Source organism: Oryctolagus cuniculus, chromosome 3, assembly GCF_964237555.1.
Source record: "Oryctolagus cuniculus chromosome 3, mOryCun1.1, whole genome shotgun sequence".
NCBI lineage: Eukaryota > Metazoa > Chordata > Mammalia > Lagomorpha > Leporidae > Oryctolagus > Oryctolagus cuniculus.
In genome coordinates, this window is record NC_091434.1 from 80,707,964 (window position 1) to 80,726,646 (window position 18,683).

Consider the following 18,683-nt stretch of genomic DNA (forward strand, 5'->3'; position numbering starts at 1 on the left):
GTGTTCTACATGTGAGGTAACTTAGCATTAGAGGAGTTAAGTAGTTATCTCAAGGCTGTATGACAAGCAAGTGGCTCAAATACATATAGTACCTAAGTACATGTATTTCTCTGTAACATTGAGCCATCCCTTGGTTTTATATTATTTTTTATTTATCTTTGCACTCAGAATATTTTTAATCATTCAAATTTTAAAAATTATTCATTTTACAAATCACAATTCAAATATCCAGTATCTTGAAAACTATGTTAGAAAGCAAAAACCCATGAGAAAAAATACAGATTAAAACAACAGGTATTATATATCTCAGATTTTACAATTTTCTTACTTCATCATCAGTGTCAGAAATCTGTTCCTTCCACTGGCTCCATTGCTCTGGATTCATATTAACACCTTTTCTTCCTGGTTTCATTTCACCTTCTCGATCCATCCAGTATTCTCCAACATCAATTAAAACATTGTCTTCAAAGTCCTGGGCACTGTCCTATCTCATTTTCCCAATCTGAAACATGTTCTCATTTCCACTGCTGCTTCTCTGGAAGATAATTGAACTCTCTTAAGTTTCATCGGTCTTTTGCTTCTTTACAGGTTTTTCTGGAGCAACTTGCTTTTTCCTCTTTAATTTTTTTGTCAGCTTCGCTGTCAGATAAGCGTGAAGAAACAAGTTCCTTTGATTTAGGCATTGCTCAGCTTCTCCAATCAGTGTCTTGATCCTTGCTCGCTTTCAGCTGACAGAGAACCCCCATCCACTTGCTTTTAAACCAGAAGGAATCTTGTGGACAGTACTTACATGTTCTCAGTGGGAACAAAAATCAGTCCCTGGGCAGAAAAATGAAACAACAATAAAAAAACCCCATACTCTTTATTTATAAAATATAGGTACACATATAGTACACACACAGATATACAGTATTACTGTGGTAGTAACATTTTATGGCAGAGTGATCAAGGAAAATGAATTTAAAAACAGAAGCATTGATCTAACTCAAACTCCTTTCATTTTCTAAGGAACAAATGAGGAAAGTCAGAGAATGATAATCACTGGCCAGTCCCATAACTATTCAGTGGTGTGTGTGTGTGTGTATGTGTTTGGAATAAAAATAAACCACCATTTTTAAGGACAACAGGGTACAAGAACCAATTATGTCTTTGCTAAGTAAACTCAAGAAGTCTCATGATGTGTTTGTTCCCTATAACTTGATTTTTCCCAGGGTTTGTAGATGAGCTTATTTATGCTCTCATTTTGCCTTTAGATGTAAGTAACTAAATTTCAGTCTTGGAGATCAGCAATGAATGAACCAGCCTTGGAGCTGCTTTGATCCTGTACTGTGTCATTCAAGCAGCTGTAATTTTAGGGAGCTTCTGAGCTGAACACTTGGCGCTCCTAGAACAGCATCTAACATGTTATAGGTGCTTATAATTATGAATTAGTGGATGAATATTGGTGGTAGCAGAAAGAAAAGTACTGAGAAAGGCCAAGAGCTGTTTGTCTTTTAAACTATTTAAATATCAACTCAACTCATTTCCCATGGGAACAAGCAACCCAGACTCATTTGCGGGCTGTCAGACATCTGCTTTCATTGCAAAAAGTGACCCGAAGTCTTGCAGAAAAGTCAGGCACTCAGCAGAGCTTTTATCTAGGGGTCAGGTGCTCTATTGGGTCTCAGATACTATTATGGTTAGTGTGCTAAAATGGAATACCCTTAGCTTGTCTGGGGTCAGACAAGGCACGGGATTGTCATCAAGGAGTAAGTATTTTGAGCCCTTCAACAGTTTTGATTATACTCTTCCTACACATCAAGGTATAATTCATTAAATGTGCTGAATATGAAAGAAGATTTCTTAAAAAATCTATTGACATGAATGCTTCTATTACATTTAATTATATGTGTGATACTTTCACATATTTGCCCTGCCCCACGTCCCAAATAAGAATATGATGGAATGTTTTCTTTCTACAGTCTTTCTACATTTGTTTCCACTGACCAATGTTACCACTTCTTGGCTATCCTCCTAAAGTTTATGTTTATAAAGCAAAACTGAAGAGATGTTTTCTCTCCCACTGTATCTATGAAGTGACATATTAAACACACTCTTCCATACCTCATTTTATTTTTTCAAATAGTTTATCTTGGAGATATTGTGTACTGGTACATGGAAAACTTTTTTAAATTAGTAATTGGATAATATGCCATTGGCTGTATCCTATTTGATTGTATTTCTATTAACTTTTAGGTCATTTGTGAATTTGTGCTATTACAAGTACTTCTATAATTAATGAGATTTTACATACATTATATTTGTATGCATGTATACATATTGGTAGAATATATTCAGACATGAAATTCGCTGGGTTCTAGAGTATATTCATTTGTGATGTAGATAATTTTGTTAAATTCCCCTCCCTAGGAAGTGTGCCAATTTATGCTTAAACAGAAATGTTGTAAGTGCCTGTTTCTTTATAACCTAGTCACAAGTATATCAACATAGTTTTGGTATTTTACCAATCTGAGAAGTGAAAATGATATCTCAATGTAGGTTTAATTTTCATAGTTCTAATTTTGTCAAGCTTCTTTTATATGTTTAAAACCACTTAAAATGGTGAATTATCTGATCATATATATACAACACTGAATTGTTGATCTTTTCTGATTTATAGGAGCTCTTTATTTATTATAAAACGTCTCTGATAAGAGGTTACAGATAGGTTTATCCCCACTTGACATCAATGATTTTAAATGTTGAATGATTAAACATAACATTTTATTTTTAAATTTTGCTAGTATGATTAATTAACATTGCTGGGAAAGATAGCGCCACATGATTCATTATACACTTTTAACTTCCCATATTAAAAATATGAATGGGGCAGGTGTTTGGCATAATGATTAAGCAACCACTTGGCATGCTCATATCCCATGTTAGAGTGACTGGGTTTGAGTCCTGGCACCACTCTCCATTCATGCTTCATTTTATTACACATAACTGAGAGGCAGTGGTAAGGGTACAAGTAGTTGAGTCCCTGTCACCCTCATAGGAGACCTGGATAGAGTTGCTGGCTCCTGGCTTTGGCCTGGTTCAGTCAAGCTGATTGGGATATGAGGAGTGAACCAGAAGTTGGGAGATCTCTCTCTCCTGCTGTCTCTCGGCCTTTCAAATACATAAAACAAATACATGAATATAAAAAAATAAGTAAATAGAGTACTTCTAAAAATAAATACATCCATGAGAAGAATTATAGCATCTCATTTAGTGTTAACTCTATTTGCTTTACATCAGTTAAATAAGCCTGTTTAGAGTAATTGCCAGCTGTTTGTCCTAGGGTAGAGTAGTTTTGTCATTTATTTGCCTAATGCTCCTGAACAAATGAATGACAGATCCATGAAAGTTCAACTTTATAAGTCTTCTCTTTTAAACAATTGCCAATTGGCCAAGAAACCTGAGAAAATTATATGAACACTTGGCAAAGTACCTAGAATTTAGGGTTGGAAAAATATTATGTTTTAAATTCCTTTATATAGTTCCTAGAATGTAAAGGATTTCTATTCTTGTTTGGCATTCATAGGACTTTGTTAAGAAGTCTCACTGCCTGCCTTTTCTTTATTTACTACATTGAACCAGATGGAATTGCCATCTTATAGGCAAAAAATGGTTGTCTTTTGGCAATATCATATGGTTTAACCTATATCTGAAAACCTGATTCAGTTAGAGAGGATTCAGTCCTCACTGCAAGAAACCCAATGCCTCTTATTCTGGTGGATCCACTGTAGGAAGCTGTTGACCAACTTAATAGATTTTCTGCGGGAAGCTTTAACGGCAGTATTCAGCATTCACCACAAGAGGGGGCATTTCTCTTGGAAATGTGAAGCTTGTGACCAGTTATCAGAAACAGTACAGGCAGTCTAGGGGTGTGCCAGTAGGTCAGCAATAAACAACATATATGGGAAAAAGAGGGCAGTGATTACATGCTAGGCCCTTGATATAACAAAGGAAACTCCAGGAGTTTTCTGTCTTTCAGACTAGAGTTAATAATCAGAAAAGGATGAAAATGAAGGGAGCCCATAGCTAGAGCAAGGCCTTTATTTGGGGTTTAATTGTAGATTTTATAGCCAGAATCAAAATGTCAAAAATGGCAAGCAGCGAGGGTTGACGATATAGTATTCCATACACATTTGAAAACTTCAGCTGCTTGGGGAAAAATCAAGTTGGCATAAGGGATAGGCTGTATTTGCTCATTGAGTGGCATATTCCCATCTGAAGTACGGGCTGCCCTGCTGAAAGTGCAGTGCACACTAGCGCTGGGCTCCTTTGCGTGGATGTCATGCACGTCTTCACATGACAGAAATAATGGATAAATATTTTTCTTTTGTATTGAAACTGCTGTTAGTACCTTTAACTCAAAAATTGTACAGCTCTTGACTAACAGGAAACTTGTTCTTTGTTAAGCTCCAAATGTTTACTATCAATGACAGAGAGATGAGGTTGCTCTTTAACTTGTATAATGTGGCAAGTATGTACCAGACTAGGTGAGTCCAACTTTCCAGGCTATCTTTTGGAAACAATCTCCAGTTTTCAAAGAAACATTGCAAGAATCAAACTGCCTAAATTAGGACATTAAGTGGCAATAAAGCAGTATCTCAGGGCCAGTGTTGTGGTGTAGTGGGTAAGGCTGCCACCTGCGAAGCTGGCATCCTATATGGGCACTGGTTTGAGTACCAGCTGCTCCATTTACCACCCAGCTCCTTATAAATGGACTGGGAATAGCAGTAGAAGATAGCCCAAGTGCTTGGGCCCCTGCCACCCATGTGGAAGACCCAGATAAAGTTTGTGGCTCCTGGCTTTGGCCTGGTCCAGCCCTGGCCATTGCAGCCATCTGGGAATTGAACCAGTGGATGGAACATCTGTGTGTGTGTGTGTTTCCCTCTTCCTCTGTAACTGTTTCAAATAAATAAATCTTTTTTTTTTAAGTTTCTCAACCAGAGGTAGTCTTTTTTTTTTTAAGATTTATATATTTACTTGAAAGAGCTACAGAGAGAAAGGAAGAGACAGAGAGAGGAATCTTCCATCTGCTGGTTCATTCTACAGATGGCTGAAATGATCAGGGCTGGACCAGTTTGAAGCCAGGAGCCTCTTACAGATATCCCACATGGGTGGCAGGGGCCCAAGAGCTTGAGCTTCATCTGCTGCTTTTCCTAGGCCATTAGCAGGGAGCTGATTTGGAAGTGGAGCAGCCAGGATAAGAACTGGTACCCAAATGGGATGCCAGTGTTGCAGGCAGCAGCTTTACCAGCTATGCTACAACACTAGCCCCTAGAGGCAGTCTTAAGAGAAAATCAAGAAATAGGAAAAGGAGGAAGAATTAATATGACACATATTGATACATCATTTTAATATTTACTTCAGTAATCCTTCTGGCCGTTTCTCACTGCCCAGCATCTGAGGTTAATTAGAATTTAGGGACTCTTGTTCCAAAAGAAAAAAAAAAAAGAGAAGAAGAAGAATAATTCAGGGGTCACTGGATTCAGTCAGTGAAATGTTATAATTTGATAGAGAGATACTAGACAGGTAATGATTTGTCTTCTGCACTCCCCTCCCACTAAGCCCCCACAAATTTCCAAGCTAACTGGGGTGCTTTTCTATGGTGATTTGTTGAGAATCTTTCTCTTCTACCTCTAAAACAAGTTGTAATGTTCTTATTTGTTATTCTCAGAAATAAATATGGATGTTAAAACATGTAAGCTTCAGCTTATTATTGTGGATAGGCATGAAAATGGTTGTTCTAACCATTGTAGCATGTGCAAGCTGCCTGTCTCATGCTACAAGGAAGCAATTTGCCAGTAATGTTGGTGCCAGATTAAGATTATCAGTGCATCATGAGTAAATTACCATCTCTGTAGTTTCAAGAAGAAAAAAAAGAAAACGAACAAACAAAAAACAAATCTAAGAAATATAAGAAGGGAAATATTGGACCAAACTTTGGTAAAAGGTACATAGCTCTCTTCAGAAATAAACAGCTGACTAGCCTGTTTCATTTCTAAAAAAAAATTTTGTGGGTGTACTGTGAAAAAGGAATTGTCAATTGCTTTTATGGCTGTTTTTGAGTTCTTATGACCCAAGGCTAAGTGGTATTTAGACAGAGGGTCTTTCATATTTCGTGTGTATGTTATATGAAACCACGTGTGAAAACATTTTGACATATTGATTTGTAGTACTATTAATGCTCTGCGAGTGTGTTTTAGAACACGCTTGAATGAAAGAAGGCTGTTTTGAGGAAAGTCTCAGGTACATAAAGTGTGAACTATATCACAGATAACAAATACAGTAGATGGGGATTGAGCTGTAGATGGAAAGAGATGGTCTCTGTTGGAGAAAAGTGGATGGGAAGCAGCTGATGTCTTCTTCTTCCCTAAGTTATTTGAAATATAGATAAACTGTGCCATCTTCCTCCCAGCAAGTTCACTTTAATTCCTGGAGCAAATAAAATGTAAAAGAACTAAACATTGATAGAGAGGATGGGGTGACAAAGATACCCCTGGAATAGCCTAGAGGCTTGCATTTACTCTGATACATCTGTTCTTGATGCTATTCTATTAGCAAAGGGGAAGACCCAGTACTTCTGCAGTAAAGGCCCACCTGGGACCAACTGGTATTTTCTGTTATTGTAATTCAGCCCTCATCTGTAGCCAGGACTAGGAAGACTGCTGCAAGCATTGACAACTGAGAGGGAGCTAGAACATCTGGGCTGCTGTTTTTTTCTTATTTTGTTCCTACATTTCAAAGTAACCTTTTATTCCAGTTCCCTTGAAATGCAGAGATGTTTTAAATCAGGGTATTTCTCTGTAGCTGTTTGTATTTTATAGGAATTTGGGCTTCCTTTTTCATAGTGTATTTTTTTTTTTTATTTTTTTTGACAGGCAGAGTGGACAGTGAGAGAGAGAGACAGAGAGAAAGGTCTTCCTTTGCCGTTGGTTCACCCTCCAATGGCCGCCGTGGCCGGCGCGCTGCGGCCGGCGCACCGCGCTGATCCGATGGCAGGAGCCAGGAGCCAGGTGCTTTTCCTGGTCTCCCATGGGGTGCAGGGCCCAAGCACCTGGGCCATCCTCCACTGCACTCCCTGGCCACAGCAGAGGGCTGGCCTGGAAGAGGGGCAACCGGGACAGAATCCGGCGCCCCGACTGGGACTAGAACCCGGTGTGCCGGCGCCGCAAGGCGGAGGATTAGCCTAGTGAGCCGCGGCGCCGGCCCTTTCATAGTGTATTTTTAAAAATGCATCTTACTTATCAGAGAGACAGAGAGATACAGATAGAGCTCCGATCTGCTGATTCATTCTCAAATACTAGTAACAGGCTAGATTAGACTGAAACCAGGATCCAGGAAGTCAGTTCATTTCTCTCATATGGTTGACAGGGACCCAACTACTTGAGTCATAACCTGATGTCCAGCCCCCCCACCACCAAGGGTACACATTAGCAGAAAAATGGAATCAGGAGTAGAACTGGGACTCACATCTAGGCACTCCGAAATGGGGTGGGGGTGTCCCAAGTGGCGGGGAGCTGGTGATCCTCTAGAAAGCTTTTGAAAGCTACTCAAGCCCTGGGTAGCAATGGCATACTGGATGATTATGAATATATCTTTTTTATTCTAGGTGAATCCTAAAGCCTAGAACTGAATTGTGTTCTACAATAGAGCTCTCCTAAAGGAACACTGGATTTCATTTTCACGGATCAAGACCAGTGGAATTTCTCCTTTGGAATTTGTAGCATTGACAATGTGCTTTATCTTTTTAGGACAGATGAAGTCAGGACAGGTCCTTACGTTATAGCATGATGGCCATGGACACAGGGGATTGTTGAGTTACAGAGGTCTGTTATGTGTTCTAGGGCTCTGCTTTCTGTATATTTCTGAATATTTACTTTCCAAGTGTTCTCCATATTTATTTTGACAGTTCTTTTGCTTCAATAAACCAGTTCTTAGTAAGATTCCACTAGCACTTTTCTAAATATTTTAGGATTTGGGCATGAGGTAGAACTCTTCACTTAGCAAAGGAAACACCTGGAGAAAAATTAAATTCTCATCAACTTTCCAAGTATGATTATGTGCTTCTATGAAGAGGTCACTTTAGTCTTTGGTGACCTTAGTCAAGCTAGCAGATTGTCCTTCCTGTTTAGTAGAGCCAGACTCATAAAACACAAGGGTACTTGGTGATTTTATAAGAACTAGACTTAGAATAAAAAGGCTGTGGCTCCTCTGAGATCTGGAGAATCCCAAGAGGAATCTGAACTCTTGCAGGAATCTTGTGACTCTGAAACCGGAAGTCAGAATTACAAGCTTCAAGTCAACTTCTCTAACAAAAACCAAGGAGAAGAACAGGACTGTTTGAGCCTGGAGCTTTCCCTGCTTGAAAGTGCCGTGTCTGATCTCTGGCCTCTGTTTGCTCTGCTTTCAGGCCATTTCAACTCATGTCCTGCTTGGCTTCACTAACTCCAAAGCAACTTTTGTCCCAAGCTGTGTCCAGCCTTCTTTGACCAATGCCAAACTTACGTGCCACCCATCACCAGCCTTGACTGCTGACTAGCCTGGACCTCGTCTATCCTTATTACAAACCTCAGTTCGCTTCCCTAAAACATGCTTATTTTTCTTTTGCTATATTTCAAGCATTCACTGTTCAATGTTAATGAAAGATGGTATTTGAAAACAAAAACCTAAAATCTGCTGGAGTAGGTAGTGCTCTTTGTTGTAGATGGAAATAAGCTTAGCTGACCAGTTCAGAATTCAAGGTGTGCAGTAGTATCTGGTTCTGGGATGGAGTCACGTGGGTTCCAGGTTAATGCCAGATCCAGAGTCCTAACAGCCTCAGGGAGAATTTGTTGGAATTAGGGTTTTATTTGGAGTCTGAGGCAGCAGCTGCTTCTTTATTCCTGTCCACCTAGTTCTTCTCTGATTTGTCCTAAAGACCTAAAATAACCACGAAAACAAGCGTGGGTTTCTGGGCAAAAGACTCCTAAAGCTGAGTTCTTGGTTTCCCTGTCTATACTAGAGTCTGATCAGCACTTGGCTGTGTAGGGCTTCTATGGAGTGTGAGTTCTTGTAGAAGAGTATGCACACGGACTCCTTCCTGAAAGAGAAATGAGCATTTATTAAACTCTTCCTGGGATCCAGGCACTCTTTTATTTTATCGAGGTTGTCTCGTGACATTCAGTTCTAGGACATTCTATGTGGATGTACTATTGTTGCCATTTTACTCTTCAGGTAATTGAAGCTCAGGGAGGTAGTGACTCACACAGGGCTCCATAAGCAAAAAGAAGTAGAGCTTTGTTTGAGCCTAGGTCTGATGGACTTTAAAACCTGTAACTAGTCTATAGACCGGGAAGCAAAATACCTACAATGAGATTGTGGTATGATTATTTATATCAAGAGGCATTTTTCATGTACATATACATTAATCACACAAAATTCTTCTAAACAGTGAAGTCTATTAGTGAATTTCAAACATTCACTTTAGAAAAGATTAAGGTATGCTAATTTATAGCAACAGGTTTTATGGCATAAAGCAAGCTACAACTTGCAACTTTTGTGTGTTTGTTTTCTTGGCAATGTTCATGATTGCTTTTTTTCCTCACTTAATTACTTCCTGTTTTTTTTATTTGAATTGCTTTATCCTTCATTTACCTACACTGCCATCTTAATTAAGCTTTTTCAAATGTGATAATATCTCTTCATAAATTCTTAGAAATATGATGTTTTCACTATGAGGCTATTTTGTTCTAAAACAGAGATAACACAACTAATCTTGGTTCAAGATACTGGTTTTGAAATACTGCAAAGAAAACAGTGGCACCAAATTACACTGCTGCAAGCTCCTTCCCGCCCCTCCCACTTCACAGCAGCCTCCTTTGCTGGTGGCCTTGCTGGCAGGAGCTGCTGCTGGCACCCTTTCCACCATGGACCCTAATTGCATTAAGCCCATTAATGATCCATTTGTTTCTTCTCCTCCTGTTTTCACAAAAGGAAATGCATTATTCATGGATAACCTTTCTCCCCTCTCCCTTTGTGTTATATCAATACTGCTAGGCTTTCTGAATTTCATGTGGGTGCACAGACTGTGATATTTGTCATTTTGGTAACTCTGATGTGAAATTATTCCATTGTCATCAGACATTAACAGAGCTCAAGAATACATCTGTGTAGCAGCTCTCAGTTTCGCTTAGAGCTCCAGCCATCCTTCTTAATGGCTCTCAACTGACCCACTTCAGCAGAAAACTGGCCAAACCTCTGGTCTGATCTCTTTGGAAGATGCCACTTGTCTCCTGTTTGTCTAATAACTCTCTTACTGAGTCCTGAAAGCTCTTCTTGAGGCACAGGGATTGTGAGGACATCTTTTCTCCACGCTGTCATTGATCATCAGCACCAACAGAATTATATAGCATACGTCCTAAGAGCTCCAGCCATATCATCTTTAATTGGTTGGACCTGTTTTGCAATACTTTCGAACCGGCTCCCCTGGGTGATAAAACTCTGTGTCTTTCTTTAAACAAATAAAAAAACACTGCTTAAAATGGTTGTTCTGTCTTCTGTGGAGCCACATACAGCTTCTTAAATGTAAGCAAATAAAAACTAAAATTTATTTTGCATTAGCTATAGTTCCAATGCTCAATAACCACATGTGGCTAGTGATTGCTTTATTTGACAACACAGTGACTATCCAATAACCTCAGAAGGTTCTGATGGATAGCATTGATCTAGTGATAACAGTTAATTTTTATTTATTTTCTTAGATTTTTAAATTTATTTGACAGGCAGAGTTACAGACAGAGAGAGAGAGAGAGAGAGAGAGAAGGGTCTTCCTTCTGTTGGTTCACCCCCCAATTGGCCGCCATGGCCAGAGCTGTGCTAATTGGAAGCCAGGAGCCAGGTGCTTCATTCTTGTCTCCCACATGGGTGCAGGCGCCCAAGCACTTGGGCCATCCTCCACTGCCTTCCTGGGCCACAGCAGAGAGCTGGACTGGAAGAGGAGCAACCAGGACTAGAACCCGGCGCCCATATGGGATTCCGGCGCCGCAGGCAGAGGATTAGCCAAGTGAGCCACAGTGCTGGCCCCAATATTTTTTTGAGTACCTGTCACATGGCAGCCACTGGTACATGTCTGAAATCTATTAAGGAGTAATAGATGAGTAAAATATGAGTTAGGTGCTGTTTAATTAACTAAATTTGGTTAAACAATGTGCTTGTGCTTGAATCCTTATGTAATGGACTGCAACCTAACACTATGTAATTAACTAAAAGCTCAACATTGGGGTATAGTTTTGTAACAAATCATCAATCACAGCAACCTAGACTTATTCATTCACAGGTGGCCAAATTACCAGACTGTGTTCATCTAAGGTGAATACTGAGCTGTAACCAATCTAGCTGCGTCTGTGCCTCTCACTTGTTTGCTGTCCACAGTTGCTGTCTGCCATGTTTTTGTAGAGCTGACCTCTCTGTACTTCCTCTGATTCTGTGGAATGCTCAGTTTATGAACTGTTCTTTACTCAGTTAAACTCTGATAAATCCAAATTGTCTGAAGTTTTTAACAGTACTATTATTTGTCAGATTTATAGATGAGTAGACAGAAGTACAGAGACCTTATGAGTATTTACTTCATAAACACACTCACATCACATCCTTAAATGTGAAACAGACAAGACAAACATAAGTAGTCTATACCCCAGAGCCTAAGTTCCACACCTTTTGCTTCTCATGCTTAATGCATCAGGAAGAGACCAAGCCCTAAACCATCTTTAAATAAACAGTTTTGTTTAAAAATAAAAGCTATTAACCTAGTAATCATCCCCTATCTGCCCTTCCTAGCCCTGTCCCTGCTGTCAACAGACGGTGGGCCTTCCATCTCATAGAAATAAACAAGGCAAACAATGGGTTCCTTCAGTCTCTCTCTTTTTTTAATTTTGACAGATAGAGTCAGACAGGGAGAGATAGAGACAGAGAGAAAGGTCTTCCTTCTGTTGATTCACTCCCCAAATGACTGCCACGGTTGGCACTGTGCCGATCCGAAGCCAGGAACCAGGTGCCTCCTCCCAGCCTCCCATGCAGGTGCAGAGGCCCAGGCACTTGGGCCATCCTCCACTGCCCTCCCGGGCCATAGCAGAGAGCTGGACTGGAAAAGGAGCAGCCGGGACTAGAAACTGGCACTGATATGGGATGCTGGCGCCGCAGGCAGAGGATTAACAAAGTGAGCCATGGCGCCGGCCCCTGAGTCTCTTTCTTTGATACTCGAGTAAGTGTCTTGTTTCTTCATCAATTTTTTTTTTCTCTTTTCCTTTAGTGTCCTCCTAGGAAAGGCAAATTCCTTTATTGGCCTGACTGTTCCCATCCTTTGCCACCTCACACAGAACCAAACTGCCATTATTTACTCCCTTCTCACCACTCCGTTTTTTCCTCCAGTAGGATTCTTTGTCTTTGCAGAAAACATGTGCAATCCTTCTCTTCCTGTGCATTTGTTTGAATATGCCATCCTAACCTGGAGTGCTCCTTTAAGCATCATTGCATGTTTCAGCAGCACCACCCCTGCTGCCCCTAGAGGCTGTGCTAACCCTAACCCTCTCCTCTGCTCCCACAGCCTTTGCTTAGCTTCATTGTACTCTCTGCTGCACTGTGCTGAGCAATGTGTTTTCATTTTTATTTTTTCCACTGAATTTCTTACTACTTGGGAGTATCAAGTTCTTTTTTTTTTAAAGATTTATTTTATTTATTTGACAGGCAGAATATTCAGAGAGAGGTAGAGACAGAGAGAGAGGTCTTCCATCCACTGGTTCACTCCCCAGATGGCAGCAACGGCCAGAGCTGCGCCGATCCGAAGCCAGGAGCCAGGCGCTTCCTCCTGGTCTCCCATGCAGGTACAGGGTTCAAGCACTTGGTCCATCCTCCTCTGCCTTCCTGGGCCGCAGCAGAGAGCTGGACTGGAAGAGGAGCAATCGGGACAGAATCTAGCGCCCATATGGGATGCCAGCACTTCAGGCCAGGGAGTTAACCCGCTGCGCCACAGCGCCGGCCTCAAGGGAGTATCAAGTTCTAATCATCTCTGGATCTCACCAACTATCACAATGGCCCTGTGTGGACACTAAGTAAATGTGGGTTAAAATATTTCTATTCATTCTAAAAAGAAAAGAGCAACAAACACCTGAATACATCAGCTTCTTTCAATTCTATTTCCTCTTCTGCGTTGGCTTCTGGTATTTCATCCTCCAATTTCTTGAAAAATTCACTAGCTATCTTTATTCATTGTCAATTAGTCTCCATCTCTGTCCCAACTGATGTCTGTGCCTTCAAGAAAGATGGCCTTCTAAACACACATGTAACGACTGTGCCTTGATGATGTAGTTTGAAATTTTGCGGTGTTTGGTATATATGGCCCTTCCTTGAAATTCTCTTCTCCCTTTGATTCTGTTCACTTCAGGACCCTCACTGCATCTTTAGTTATGTCCCTTTCTCTTGGTCTTGGTCATCTTGGCTGGCTTCTACTCTTCTACCATTCATTAATTATGAACATTTCTTTAGCTTTCGGACATTTTCTCCTTCACTGTGTGGTGCCATAAATTTCTATGACTTCAATTATTTTCTCCATGGAAATGATTCTCGCATTTGTATTCCAGTCATGTCCTTTCCTTCCCAGTATCTATGTGTCCTGCCAGTTGTTGAAATTTAACATTTGTAAAGTAAATTAATCATTTTTCCTGTTAAATGTATTCCCCCTCCTGACTCTTAAAATTCTTCCAATGGGATTACTGTTTTGTATTATCATATTTCATCCTCAAACGCATCTCTGATGGCTCCTGTTTCTCCAGTTCTATATACCTCATATGTCATTACATCCTATTGAGTTTTCTATGAAATTCTTCTGAGTTTGCTCTTTTCACATAGCTCCTCCCTGGTATTTTTCTCTTGTCTGTACTATTGCAATTATATTTGAGTATCTAGCCTTCCCTGCCATTTTTTAAAGATTTGTTTGTTGGGGCCGGCGCTGTGGTGCAGCAGGTTAAAGCCCTGGCCTGAAGCGCCAGCATCCCATATGGGTGCTGGTTCTAGTTCTGTGCATCTAGCAGTGCAAGATAGCCCAAGTCCTTTGGCCCCTGCATCCGCGTGGGAGACCTGGAAGAAGATCCTGGCTCCTGGCTTCGGATGAGCGCAGCTCCAGCCGTTGCAGCCATCTGGGAAGTGAACCATCAGATGGAAGACCTCTCTCTCTCTCTCTCTCTCTCTGCCTCTCCTCTCTCTGTGTAACTCTGTCTTTCAAATAAATAAAATAAATCTTTAAAAAAATAAAGATTTATTTATCTATTTGAAAGTCAGAATTACACAGAGGAGAGGCAGAGAGAGAGAGAGAGAGAGAAATTGATTCACTCCTCAGTTGGCCGCAATGGCTGGAGCTGCACTGATCTGAAGCCAAGAGCCAAGAGCCAAGAGCCAGGAGCCAGGAGCTAGGAGCCCCTTCTGGGTCTCCCATTTGGGTACAGGGGCCCAAGGACCTGGGCCTTCCTCCACTGCTTTCCCAGGCCATAGAAGAGAGCTGGATTGGCTGTGGAGCAGCTGGAACCCAAAGCAGCACCAATATCGGATGTCAACACTGCAGTTGGCGGCTTTACCTGCTACACCACAATGCCGGCCCCTCTCCCCTGCCTTCTATTTTTTTTAATTTTATTTTTTAGTTTTTTAGTTTTTGGCAAGCAGAGTGGACAGTGAGAGAGACAGACAGAGAGAAAGGTCTTCCTTTGCCGTTGGTTCACCCTCCAATGGCCGCCGCGGCCAGCACGCTGCGGCTAGCGCACCGTGCTGATCTGAAGGCAGGAGCCAGGTGCTTATCCTGGTCTCCCATGGGGTGCAGGGCCCAAGCACTTGGGCCATCCTCCACTGCACTCCCGGGCCACAGCAGAGAGCTGGCCTGGAAGAGGGGCAACTGGGACAGAATCCGGCACCCCGACCAGGACTAGAACCCGGTGTGCCAGCGCTGCAGGCGCAGGATTAGCCTAGTGAGCTGCGGCGCCAGCCTCCCCTGCCTTCTAATACATCTTTCATACTACTGTTAGAGTAATCTTCCCAAACAATTCTGATTATATCTGATTATCTTTTCTTTATTTAAGCTATCTCTTTTTTTAATTAAAGTTATTTAATTATTTGAAAGGCAGAGCAAGAGAGAGATTATCTTTTTTCTGCTGGTTCACTCCCCAAATAGCTTCAACAGCCAGGGCTTGGCCAGGCTGAAGCTGGGACCCAGGAACTCAATCCAGGTCTCCCTTGGGGATGGTAGAAACCTAAGTACTTGAGCCATCCTAAGTACTCGAGCCATCACCTGCCATCTCCAAGGGTATTCATTAGCAGGAAATCTGGATCAGAAGTGGAGTGGGGACTTGAACCCAGCCATTCCAATATAGCATGCTGGCATTCTAAGCAGGGTCTTAACAGGTACACTGCAACATCTGCCCCTCAAAAATATTTTTGGTGACAGTTTCATGCTTATTTCATAAAGTCAATACCATTTACATGATAGTCAGGGGTCATGTATAACATGTTTTCCTTTAGTTGTTATCTCCCATTGTTCTCACAGTATGCTTTGAATGTCTTGATTTCTTCCCAGTATCTCTTTGCTACACTTTAAAAACCTATAGTCTTTCCTCTGCTAAAGTCCCTCACCTCCAATTTACTTATTGACGTGCTTTCTTTTCACTACTCTGTTCAAGTGTCATCAGTTGCATGAAGCCTTTCCTGATGTCTTTAGCCAGGAGTGACCTCTTCTGCTTTAACCTTCCTCAGCCTGGGCTACTATGACACACACAGTTTTGTGCTTATCACCTGATCACATATTTCCATGAGATGTAGCTCCTTGAATAGCAGTGCACCTCTTATTTATCTTCCTATTCTTCAGAATATTTTTCCAAGGTCAGGTGCTGAGTCATTATTTTTTGACTAGCTTTTATACCATGTTCCTGTTGTCCAGTGTATGGTATTAGCATCTCTGCTATAAAAACTTTAGCAGGAATTAAAAAAGAAGAAAGCAAAAACTTGTCATTTAAATAGCATCTGGAAGGTCTGTGATGTGTTTATTGCTTAATTTTCTTAAATTAATTTTGATTAATAAATCAAGACTTGAGGAGAAAAAAAGTCAAATCCCAGTCTTGACCTCTCACTAGCCTTTCTGTGATATGCACATGTCCTTTCCATTGCTTAGCTGTTTCTTCAAGGAAATTGGCATCACTATTCTACTTCAGTGGAGCCATGGTGATAACAACAAATTACCTTGACACTTTTAAGTGCTGAGACTGTGTGTCTGTCAGTTTAGTCCCTGTTCTCTCTTCTCTAAATTCCCATGCCTTTTCCTGGATACCTCACTAACTTATATCTACAATAGTAAATTAAATGGTCACCCTAAAAACGTTAAGTTCACATACTAATCTTGGGGATATTTTTTTTTGTTTGTTTTTGACAGGCAGAGTGGACAGTGAGAGAGAGAGACAGAGAGAAAGGTCTTCCTTTTGCCGTTGGTTCACCCTCCAATGGCCGCCGCAGCCGGCGCGCTGCGGCCGGCGCACCGCGCTGATCCGATGGCAGGAGCCAGGAGCCAGGTGCTTTTCCTGGTCTCCCATGGGGTGCAGGGCCCAAGCACCTGGGCCATCCTCCACTGCACTCCCTGGCCACAGCAGAGGGCTGGCCTGGAAGAGGGGCAACCGGGACAGAATCCGGCGCCCCGACCGGGACTAGAACCCGGTGTGCCGGCGCCGCTAGGCGGAGGATTAGCCTAGTGAGCCGCGGCGCCGGCCTAATCTTGGGGATATTATCTTATATAGTAAAAGATATGATTAAAACAAGCATCTTGAGAGGGGCACTAAATACCATTACCTGTATCCTTGTAAGAGAGAAACAGAGGAGAAGGCAGTGTGATGACTGAGGCAGAGAGATTGGAATGATATGGCAACAAACCAAGGCATGCCTGGATTACCAACAGCCATCAGAAGCAAGAGTCACAGGGAGAATTCTACCATAGAGCCCCTGGAAGGGACATCATTGTGCCAACATCTTGATTTTGGGTTTTTGGCCCCCGGAACTGTGAGAGAATACATTTTTGTTTTAAACCACATTTGTGGCAATTTGTGTGGCAACTGTAGGAAACTAATGCACTTATCCCATCTGGTGAGATCTTATACTGATGTTTAGTATTTGCATCCATGTCTTGACTTTCTTGTGAGCTACTTGAGGAGTAAACATCCTCTGTGCTGGAAACTTTTGATTTTAGTAGTTATTTATTGAGACTCTTCTATGTGTCTCAAGATTGTAAATGGTTAAGTTCCCTTTCTGTCCTCCAGAAAGTCATATCTTTAGTGGAGCAGGGTGAGTAAATGCTAAGTGAGGGAGACAGGGGAATAAACTTCCTTAAGAAGGTGATGTTAAACTGAATTTGAAAAGCTGAGTTAGATTTAAATAACTGGGCCTGGAGGGTAGGAGATGAGACAATTTCAGACAAAGAGGATAGCATGAACAAACAGAAATCATGAGTGGGGAAACTACAGAAGCCGTGACAGTGGTTGTGGTAAGGGTTGGTGGGCAGTTATGGAGGGAAAAGATCAAAGGGGATAAACTCATAGTCTTCATTTCTTAGTTAAACTACATGTAGTGAATGGGAGGTTTTAACCATACAGTTGGTGTACAGTAGGTTCTCCCTGATGGACTCTATTAAAATGCAGACAATTTATAATAAAGTCTAGTAGCATCGCTATCAAAAATAAGGTTTTCTGGCCGGCGCTGTGGCTCACTTGGCTAATCCTCCACCTGTGGTGCCAGCACCCCGGGTTCTAGTCCTGGTTGGGGCACCAGATTCTGTCCCGGTTGCTCCTCTTCCAGTCCAGGATGGCCCAAGTGCTTGGGCCCTGCACCTGCATGGGAGACCAGGAAGAAGCACCTGGCTTCTGGCTTCGGATAGACGCAGCACGCCGGCCACAGCGGCCATTTGGAGAGTGAACCAACAGAAGGAAGACCTTTCCCTCTGTCTCTCTCTCTCACTGTCTAACTCTGCCTGTCAAAACAAAAATGCTTTCTTACTGAAAGGTTGTCTAAATATGTTGATTATCACCTATGAGAGTGTGATGAGGATAGTTGTGGGATAAATAAAATTTACTTACATGCTCTTAAATTTAAAACTGAATAATGAATATTCCTTTCAGATTGCTTTTAGGAGATCTGCAGAACATGTTTGTTTAGTGCCGCGTTTGCTGATTAAAAGCACCCCCTGAGAGCTTAGGAGCCATAGAGCAGGCCCTTCTCAGGCACCTTTCTCACCTCCTGGTGACATGGCTGCCCACAAGGAAGAAGTGGAACCTCTAAAAAAAAAACTAGTGCTCTAGGAAGCCTGAAATGTAAGCCTATGAGAAATTCAAAATAGATATGTGCTTGAAGAAATGATGGGAGATGGAAAAGCTAAAAAATCTGTAACACATTGTAGATTTGGGCTTGTGAGAAGCCCCAAATAGAGATGTCTTTAAAAAAAAAGTGGAAAATGTGAAAGTTAAAAAAACAAATGCAAAAATCTACAATCATCAACAATAGAATCAAAAAAGAAAAAAAGAATGGTACTGGGTCTGATACCAACAAAGTAAAAAAAAAAATCTGAAAGCAAGTGAGCATCTGAGGAAGGTGATACC

At 41.5% G+C, this 18,683-nt stretch overlaps 1 pseudogene; it reads right to left on the reverse strand.

Moving 5' to 3' along the window:
- Positions 1-313: 313 nt before the first annotated feature.
- On the reverse strand, positions 314-810 carry LOC100338981 (activated RNA polymerase II transcriptional coactivator p15 pseudogene; annotated as a pseudogene).
- Positions 811-18,683: the final 17,873 nt, after the last annotated feature.